Consider the following 10,708-nt stretch of genomic DNA (forward strand, 5'->3'; position numbering starts at 1 on the left):
TTTATTAATTTGATCAACTTTTCGTTTTAGTTTGTTTTGTTTTAGTTAATGTCTTTGTTGGTATTTTTACTTAATTAGGGTTTTCTAGTGACTATTTAAGCTACTGGTCGGTTGTTATTTGAATTATTATTGACGTTAATAAACTCTTTGGTTTACAACCAGTTTTCCGTGGTGGATTCCAAGATTGTTCTTGAGGATTTACACTTGTATTTCCGTTGATTGTTTCGTGCTGCATCACACAACCATGAACAACGGCATTTTTGCGTTAGAAACTCAGCCCAACAAGATGTTGCTAAAGTAGTTTATTCACCCACCAAGAAACACATTCTTCTATTAATTTTAATTACTAACTAATAAAGGGCTTGCTTATAAAGGTCAAATTGAGCAGAAATCAAATCATCTATACAGATCAAATTGAGCACTAATCAAATCATCTATGCAACTCATGCTATTACAGATCAAATTGGTAAACAAACTAAAGATAAACTGCCAACTCATCAACTCACCCAGAGAAGGATGCGGAAGCAAAGGTCTGACGAGGACAGCGAAAGCAAAGAAGGCTATGGAAGCAACGGCTGAGGAGGTGGCTGCAGAAGCGTCGGCGGTGGAGGAGCGGCCGCTCGACATATATGAATTGATGCCGCTATTCTTAATCGTGAACTTTTAAAAGAACTTTACAATCTGTAATGCCGTTGTTATAAACTACGACATTGGGGTAAAAAATCAAAATGTAATATGCCGCATTTCAGAATAGCGGTTTCGCTAAAAACAAGATGTTGTCGTTGTTTCTAACAGCGTCATGGGGCTATATTACTAATAAATTATAACTGCGTGATATATGCCTAATAAAAAGTTACAGACATGTCATATTAAAAAAAAAAAACTCTAGGTTTTTTTTGGAGACATCAAGAGCTTAGGTAAGGGGAGTTTAACTTTGGTTTAATTTATATCACATGGAAGAAATTCTAAGTGGTTGTTGAGCTTAGACATGAAGAGTTTTTGATAATTGTGTATGATCGTATGTCAAAATGTGTGTGAGCATGCTTAACTTGAATATATGCCAAGTGTTGGCCTTGTGTCACCTACTTGAGGAATATGTAATCACATGTACTAAGCAAGGCTTACGCCTATTTCTATGTGAATTTGACATCCATATATGTTTGGGATAGTGCTAGAAATTCAGCTTTGAAAATGAATATACATGGACTAAGTTAGGGTATTACTCTTCCAATAATCATAATTTAATTGACTTAGGTTCTCATGACTTGAAACTTGAACCACATGTCCACGAGTGTCTAATATATGTTCTACGATCAAGTCAAAGTAAGTGCATTACATTTAGATTTGGTCATATGCTTAAATTCCGCCAAAACTATGTTTTCGCGTAAAACTCGAGTTTTGTGCATGTGTTTTTTTGTGAACATGGTGAACCAAATGAACTCCAATTGACATGAAATTTAGTATACGCCTTAGTTTTATCAATATGAACATATTTGACTAGGGATGGCTCAAGAGAAAATGTCATTTAAACTGAGTTTGCTATATATGCCCTATTTGTGTAGTCAACTTGGTTAGGCCATAACTTTATCATTTGTGAACCAATTGACTTGAAATCTGGTATGTGCATTAAATTCATCATGATATTTCATCTGAATTCTTATTGGCTGAATTTCGACCACCACACGTAGCGGTTGCATAGTGCAGTGGCTATACACGAAGTTTCATCAGTTTTTAACTATTTTGAGCTACTTTGTCACGCCCCTCTCTCCTAAGGTATACCAAAGTGTACCTATATCCATAAGAACGTGACCGGCAGGGGACCCCATCCCCCGAACCAAGCCTTAATCCAATAAGGAAACAGTCCCTTCAAAACATCATATATACATCCACCAAAACCATCGGAGTATCTATACAACAGCGGAAATACGAAGACATATGTACCCGAGACCAAACTGAGTAAATACGTAATATATAAGCAAATACAATACCCAAAATCCTCAAAACTTGCTAAAGAAACAGCTCGAGACTACACACCAACTCATGCGTCCCGCCGCTGACCAGCATTACCTAAATCAAACTCACCTGAAAGGGAAACAAGAAGAGGGGTGAGCTCAGAAGCTCAGTAGGACATAGAAAGGGAACACCGATATCGAGAAATAAGAAATCCAGGAATATGACGCATAATATGCAGCACAATAAATATACAATCATTGGCAATTCAACCAAGTAATATGGTAGCCGATAAGGCTATACAGCACCGTAACCACAAACACCAGTCTCCGGTAATCCATAATCCACCCCTGAACCCACCCTAATCCCCGTAGGGTGTCTCCCAGTCCAGGCCCACACCGAAACTGGATGAGGATCGGATATCCCGATAGCATAGCCTACACCAGAAAGCGTCCCCTGTGATGCACCTCACCTCAGACGGTCTACAGGTACGTACTTAGTTTATTGTATAAACCATCATAAATCCATATCCAATAGATTGACTCCTAGATGGGCCCCCATAGTGTACATCAACCACCTCCAAGCACCTCACTCCCAAAACATACCAACAATGATAATCAATAGAGAATACGTATAAATCATACAAACAAGTCATATTTCCACCCCCGAAAACCGACAGAACCATAATATAATAAGAGTCCGTGAAACCGGAACTCTAGAATCACACCCAAGAGACAAAGAAACCCCTACCTGGAAATCAGGATGCAAATATCAAGCATGCATCTCTGATTACCCCCTGACTCCGAAAAGTCAACCCACTCCGAATCTCAATCGGGATCACCGTCTACATCGAAAAACACGATATACGGAAAAACAGTTAAAATACGTTCGGTCAACTATGGTCATCATCAAAGTCAACGGTCAACGGTCAAACCGGGTCAAACCAGGTGAAGTGGGTCAAACCGAGTCAAACCGGGTCAACTCGGCCGAACTCGGCCCAAACCCAGTCAAACTCGGCCAACGTCATTGCCGGCGATTCGGCAACCTAAACCTATCAAATCTTATATCAAATTGAAGAGCTCGATGAAATGAACTCATAGGTACCTGAATCAAGTCAAACCGTCATCGGAATCGGCCGAATCGACCAAAGAAAGTTTACGGTGGCAAGAGCTTCAATCTCAGATTTCTCCCAAATCGGAGCTCCGTTCGACGTGATTCAAGTTGGGTTACACTCCTCTAGTCAATACGCTTCTTTTGGTACCAACCACGACCACCACCGTCGTCGGACTCAAGAAATTGCCATTGAACCCGTTTTAGAGAGAGAAAGAGGAGAGAGAGAGAGAAAATCATGAAACAAGAGGGTATTTTTGAAATTTTATTTATTTATTTATTTTTCTTTTATACAATCTTTTACTTACAAAAACACTCACCTTTCAAAAACACCCCTAACTAAATTGTTCCAATTAACTTCAATAATTTATAATAAATCCAATTTAATCCGATTTGGGTAATTCTTGCGCCAAAAATGTTCTTTTAAAATCCTCTATGTAAGAAAAATATTTTCAGACTTTTCCATAATTTAATTTTTATTCTCCCCAAATCCCGATTCACAATCACCGAGGTTCACTCCACTTCGATGAACGTGCCAAAATACCATAAACAGTGTATAATCGGGTTAGGATATTACATCCTCTCCCCTTAAGAAAATTTCATCCTCGAAATTAAAATCATACCTAGGTAGTGAATAACTCCGGAAATCTAGCTCGCATGTCAGACTTCAACTCCCAGGTCGCCTCCTCAACACCATAGTGCTGCCATATCACCTTGACTAAGGGTATGGTCTTCGATCGTAGCTGTCTCTCCTGTCTATCCGCAATCCTGATAGGACGTGTCTCAAAAGTAGCGTCCTCACCAATCTCCAAGGTAGACCAATCTAATATATGAGAAGGGTCCCTATGGTATCTCCGTAACATAGACACATGAAACACACCATCCATCCCTCCACATCCTCAATGTCATCAAATAGTGCATCTCCCAACTGTGCATCCAACACCTGTTGTACAAGTGTCGGACGAGCAATCAAACTCCATAAACTCAATGAGTCTCCACGCTTCTTCATATCTAGTTGGTACTAACTAAGCGTATCCACTAACTCAAATTCACGGATAGCCAACCGAGCTATAACCAATCTCCTACTCAAGGCATCAGCCACCACATTGGCCTTGCCTGGATGATACTGTAAAGTAAAATCAAAGTCCTCAGGGTACTCCATCCATCTACGCTGTCTCTGGTTCAGATCTCTCTGAGTAAACAAATACTGAAGACTTCTATGATTTGAGAATACCTCGATCTCTCTCCATAAAGATAATATCTCCACTGCTTTAGTGCGAACACAACAGCAGCTAACTCCAAATCATGCACCGGATAATTCCTCTCATGCGGCTTCAGTAAACGTGAAGCATACTCAACCACTCTGTCCAGCTGCATCAACACACAACCCAATCCAACTCCTGAAGCATCATAATATACCTGATAGCCAATATCTCTGTCTGGTATCACCAACACTGGTGGCGACGTGAATCGAGTCTTTAACTCCTGAAAAGCTTGCTCACACTCGTCTGTCCATACAAATGGAACACCTTTCGGGTCAACTGTGTCATCGGCGCTGCAATCCGCGAGAACCCCTCAATAAAACGCCGATAATAACCTACTAACCCCAAGAAACTTAGAATCTCACCTACATTCTTCGATCTCCTCCATGCTATCACTGCCTCCACCTTAGCTGGATCCACTGTTATCCCCTCCTGGGATATCACATGCCCTAAAAATTTCACCTGAGTCACCCAAAATTCACATTTGTTCAGCTTGGCATACAATCTATGCTCGCTGAGCATCTGCAGCACAATCTCCAAATGTCTAACATGCTCCTCCTCAGTGGCTGAATAAATCAATATGTCATCAATGAACACAATCACAAACTGATCCAAATACAGCCTGAATACCCTATGAATCAAATCCATAAACGCTGCAAGTGCATTGGATAGCCCAAATGGCATAACCAAGTACTCATAATGGCCAAACCGTGTGCGAAAAGCTGTCTTCGGAATATCCTCCTTCCGGATCCGTAACTGGTGATATCCTGATCTGAGATCAATCTTGGAGTAATAGTGGCTACCCCTCAATTGATCAAACAGATCATTAATCCTCGGCAACGGATATTTATTCTTCACCGTCACCCGATTCAGCTGTCGGTAATCCACACACATCCGCATCGTACCATCCTTCTTTTTCACAAACAGAACAAGTGCTCCCCAAGGTGAAGTGCTCGGTCTAATAAAACCCAACTTCTGTAAACCTTTCAACTTAGCGTCTAACTCCTTCAGCTCTGCTGGTGCCATCCTATATAGTGGTATAAAAATAGGATCTATACCCGGATACAACTCAATCACAAAGTCAATCTCCCTCTGCGGTGGCAATCCTGGTAAATCATCAGGAAAAACATCCATATAGTGCTCCACAACAGGTATAGGCACAAAAAACTCCTCCCTAGACTCTGAGGTAATCAGACCCGCTACAACACAATCGGTGTACTGAGGATTATCTAGAAAATGTGGACACGGAAGAAGTCTCGTCCCACGAAATCTAACCCTCCCCGTAGGTGTGGTTAGTGTAATCCTCCTCTCAGCACACTCTATAATCGCCTCATACTCAGTCAACCAATCCAATCCAAGAATAACATCAAAATCAATACATGGCATCATAAACAAATCTGCTCTAAACTCATAGTCTACGAAACTAAATACGCAGTCCCTACAGATACCACTAATCATAGTACCTGATCCTAGGGGCAAATCAACTATAAATCTCCTCGCCACTCTCATAATCCTTAAACCCAATGCCTCAGCAAATGATGGAGAAATAAATGAATGCGTAGCACCAGTATCAAACAAAACACGTACCCAAGAACTGAATAAGAGAAACCTACCTCCCAAATGATCTCGCTCTGCTGGTACTGCATCAGGGCCGAGTGCATACACTCCACCTCTTTGAACCTGTTGCTGCTGCTGAGCTAATGGTCTACCACGTCCTGTAGGACCTCTCGGTGTTGGTGCTGGTGCTGGTGCTGGTGCTGGAGCTGGAGCTCTCTGACCTCGAGGTGCTGGCGAAGCAGGTCCTCCACCCTGTGGGCAATCTCTCCGAGTGCATACACTCCTTAGCTTTAGCTACACGCACTGTCTGTGGTACATACTGTGCTAGAAAAACTGTCTCAAACTCTGCCCATGGCATACCTTCCCTGCCCCAACTAACTGTCATCACCTCCCACCATGTAAAAGCATCACCCTCTAAAAACTCTACAGCCAATAAAGCCCTCATCTCCTCAGGAACCCGCAAGAAAGTCATCTTCCTGCGTAGTTGACGAAGCCACTCCTCTGCTGCCACTGGATAGAGAGAGAGAGAGAGAGAGAGAGATGTACCCAGTAGTAGTTGACGAAGCCACTCCTCTGCTGCCACTGGATCTATCACTCCTCCTCCTGTAATGTAGTCACTACTGCCTCTACCCCCTGTGGTACTGGTTGTACCAGTGGTACCTCTTGGTCCTCCCCAATATCATCTACTGGAGCTACATAAGCTCCTCGCCTGCCCCCGCCCTTCTCACGTCTCGCACCCCTACCTCTCCGTCCTTGCCCACGCTCTAATGGAACCACCTCGGGCATACCCGCCTCACCTACCTCCTGAGGCTCATCCGCCTCATGTTGTCCCCTACCCCTCCATGTCCTCACACCGAGTATTACGTATGTCAACCATATTTACAAAATGTAACACACATATACATAAATCTAAAAGCAAGAAACACAGAAATAAAAACTCACCGGGTTAGCCGGGAAGCGCATGATTGTAGCCAACGATATAACTTAGGTAACCTAATCACTGTAAGTATCTAAACCTACAGCTCAGATACCAAACTGTCACGCCCCTCTCTCCTAAGGTATACCAAAGTGTACCTCTATCCACAAGAACGTGACCGACAGGGGACCCCACCCCCAAACCAAGCCTTCATCCAATATATAAACCTAATAAAGTATATAAAGTGATACAACTCCTGAAACATGATATGGAAACAGTCCCTCCAAAACATCGTATATACATCCACCAAAATCATCGGAGTATCTATACAACAGCGGAAATAAGAAGACATACCTACTCGAGACCAAACTGAGTAAATACGTAATATATAAACAAATACAATACCTAAAATCCTCAAAACTTGCTAAAGAAACAGCTCGAGACTACACACCAGCTCATGCGTCCCGCCACTAACCAGCATCACCTAAATCCAACTCACCTGAAAGGGAAACAAGAAGAGGGGTGAGCCCAGAAGCTCAGTAGGACATAGAAAGGGAACACCGATATCCAGAAATAAGAAATCCAGGAATATGACGCATAATATACAGCACAATAAATATACAATCATTGGTAATTCAACCAAGTAATATGGTAGCCGATAAGGCTATACAGCACCGTAACCACAAACACCAATCTCTGGTAATCTATAATCCATAATCCACCCCTGGACCTACCCTAATCCTCGTAGGGTGTCTCCCAGTCCAGATCCACATCGAAACTGGATGAGGATCGGATATCCCGATAGCATAGCCTACACCAGAGAGCGTCCCCTGTGATGCACCTCACCTCAGATTGTCTATAGGTATGTACCCAGTTTATTGTATAATCCATCATAAATCCATATCCAATAGATTGGCTCCTACATGTGTCCCACAGTGTACATCAACCACCTCCAAGCACCCCACTCCCAAAAACATATCAACAATGATAATCAACAGAGAATACGTATAAATTATACAAACAGGTTGTATTTCCACCCCCGAAAATCGATAAAACCATATTATAATAAGAGTCTGTGAAACCGGAACTCTAGAATCACACGCGAGAGACAAAGAAATCCCTACCTGGAAATTAGGATGCAAATATCAAGCACGCGTTCCTGATTACCCCCTGACTCCTAAAAGTCAACCCAATCCGAATCTCAACCGGGATCACCGTCTACATCGAAAAACACGTCAAACCAGGTGAAATGGGTCAAACCGAGTCAAACCGGGTGAAATTGATCAAAATCGGGTCAAACCGGATCAACTCTGCTGAACTCAGCCCAAACCCAGTCAAACTCGGCCAACGTCACCGCCGGTGATCCGGCTACCTAAACCTATCAAATCTTATATCAAATTGAAGAGCTTGATGAAATGAACTCATAGGTACCTGAATCAAGCCAAACCGTCGCTGGAATCGGCCGGAACTTCAATCTCAGATTTCTCCCAAACCGGAGCTCCGTTCGACGTGATTCAAGTTCGGTTACACTCCTCTCGTCAATACGCTTCTTCTGGTACCAACCACGACCACCACCGTCGCCGAACTCATGAAATCGCCATTGAACCCGTTTTAGAGAGAGAAAGAGGAGAGAGAGAGGGAAAATCATGAAACAAGAGGGTATTTTTGAAAAAAAAAATTTTAATTATTTAAAATTTTCTTTTATACAATCTTTTACTTACAAAAACACCCACCTGTCAAAAACACCCCTAACTAAATTGTTCCAATTAACTTCAAGAATTTATAATAAATCCGATTTGAGTAATTCTTGCGCCAAAAATGTTCTTTTAAAATCCTCTATGTATGAAAAATATTTTCAGACTTTTCCGTAATTTAATTTTTATTCTCCCCAAATCCTGATTCACGATCACCGAGGTTCACTCTACCTCGATGAACGTGCCAAAATACCATAAACAGTGTATAATCGGGTTAGGATATTACATATTTGTTTCGTCGAATGATCAAACCTTAGCCAAATATTATGAAACTTTATATACACATTCCAACATGCCTAAAATGATTTATCATGCATGAATTAGAATTTTCTGGGATGGTTCAAATTATGATTAACCTAAGTGCCTTATATGAAGGTTTTTGAACTTATATACAATCGGAGAGTTTTATCTCCTATTTCTTTGTAGGTTAATTATTATGATGATCTCTTACCACAAAACATTTAATTTTGAAAGTGATTGAAGTCCGATTTCAAGTGTGAGCTTAGAGCTCTAGGAAACCAAGAACATCCTAGTTCACCAACTTACCACTAAGCACATTTGATCAAGTTTGTCGAGCATGGTGTTCAACATTTTGGTCTCGGAAATTAATATATAAGACATTTAGAAGACTTGTCTCACAAGGAGGGAGCCTCTCTCCCTCATGTCTGAATTAAAGAGAAAGTTTGTAGAGTCAAAATACTAGGCCATGGTGTTGACAGCACATCACTTACCAAAAACGTGTCATTATTTGCTACTGTAAAGGACAAGCCATCACCTCTCTCTATCATATCTGGACTATGACTTGTTTGGGTGACTTGAGAAGAACCGTGAGCTGTACTAAAGACCAAGTTGCTGCCAACAAACAAGACTTAATGAGAGAGATAGTCAATGTTTCAATTTGCACATCGTTGTTTCAAATGTTTCAATTTATCATCCAATGATAAATTTGTTTCAAGTTGGTCTCTCGGTTAAATTTTTCCCAGTTTGGACAGTCAAACTACTCTTGTGGCACGTTGACTGTCCATAGCCATATTCCACATGGACATAAACATTTTTTTTAAAAAACACACGTGGACCAATTCATATCATACACCTATTCTCTCAGATTTCCCAGGATAATCACATTCTCTCCAATACACAATGATTCAACCCCCGAGAAACTTTTAAAACCCTAACCCTAGTTCTTTTTCTTTTTCGCAGAGAAAGCAAGCTAATCAAGGATGGGTTTGAAGCAGAATGACTGAATGAGGGCACAAGCTTTCCACCATCAGAACCAAAGCTTGGCGTCAATGGCTGCGACTTCTTCGACACGCCTTCCAACATGAATCTCTGCTCCAAGTGCTATCGGGATCTTCATGCCAAGGAGGATTGAGAGGCTTCTGCGATAGTCACTATGGAGAAATCTTTCAGTTTCAAAGTGAAACAACAGGCGGAGGTTGATGGGTTTCAAGTGCAAGTGCGGGAGCACGTACTGGAAGATTTATCAATACCCTGAGTAGCATGATTGTACCTTTGATTACAAGACCTTTGGCCATGATGCAATTGCAAAGGCAAATCATATTGTTAAGGCTGAAAAAGTTTAGAGGTTATGATCGAACGTGAATTTCTGGGTAAATTTGGTATTTTTTTAAGGATCTTGCTTTGTTGGTTTCGGTTTCTATCTGGTTGGTCAAGGGGTCAATGTGCCACATGGATAGTCAACTTGCCACTTGGGCAGTTAATGTGCCACATGAGCAGTTTGACTGGCCAAAATTAGGAAAAATTGCTCGAGAGACCAACTTGAAACAAATTTATCGTTGGATGACTACATTGAAATATTTGAAACAACGATGTGCAAATTCAAACACTAACTATCTTTCGATGTGTAAAAGTGGTATTAACCCATAAAGACATCTAGAAGACTTGTCTCATAAGGAGGGAGCCTCTTTCTCTCATGTCAGAATTAAAGAGAAAGTTTGTAGAGTCAAAATACTAGGCCATGGTGTTGTCAGTACATCACTTACAAAAAAAGTGCCATTATTTCCTGCTGTAAAGGACAAGCCATCACCTCTCTCTATCATATCTGGACTATGGCTTGTTTGGGTGACTTGAGAAGAACCGTGAGCTGTACTAAAGACCAAGTTGCTGCCACCAAACAAGACTTAATGAGAGAGACATTT

General features: G+C 41.4%; 1 pseudogene; it reads left to right on the top strand.

Moving 5' to 3' along the window:
* The first annotated feature begins 9,346 nt into the window (after positions 1-9,346).
* LOC120007279 lies at positions 9,347-10,141 on the top strand (annotated as a pseudogene).
* Positions 10,142-10,708: the final 567 nt, after the last annotated feature.

Source organism: Tripterygium wilfordii, chromosome 10 (assembly GCF_013401445.1).
Source record: "Tripterygium wilfordii isolate XIE 37 chromosome 10, ASM1340144v1, whole genome shotgun sequence".
Classification (NCBI taxonomy): Eukaryota; Viridiplantae; Streptophyta; class Magnoliopsida; order Celastrales; family Celastraceae; genus Tripterygium; species Tripterygium wilfordii.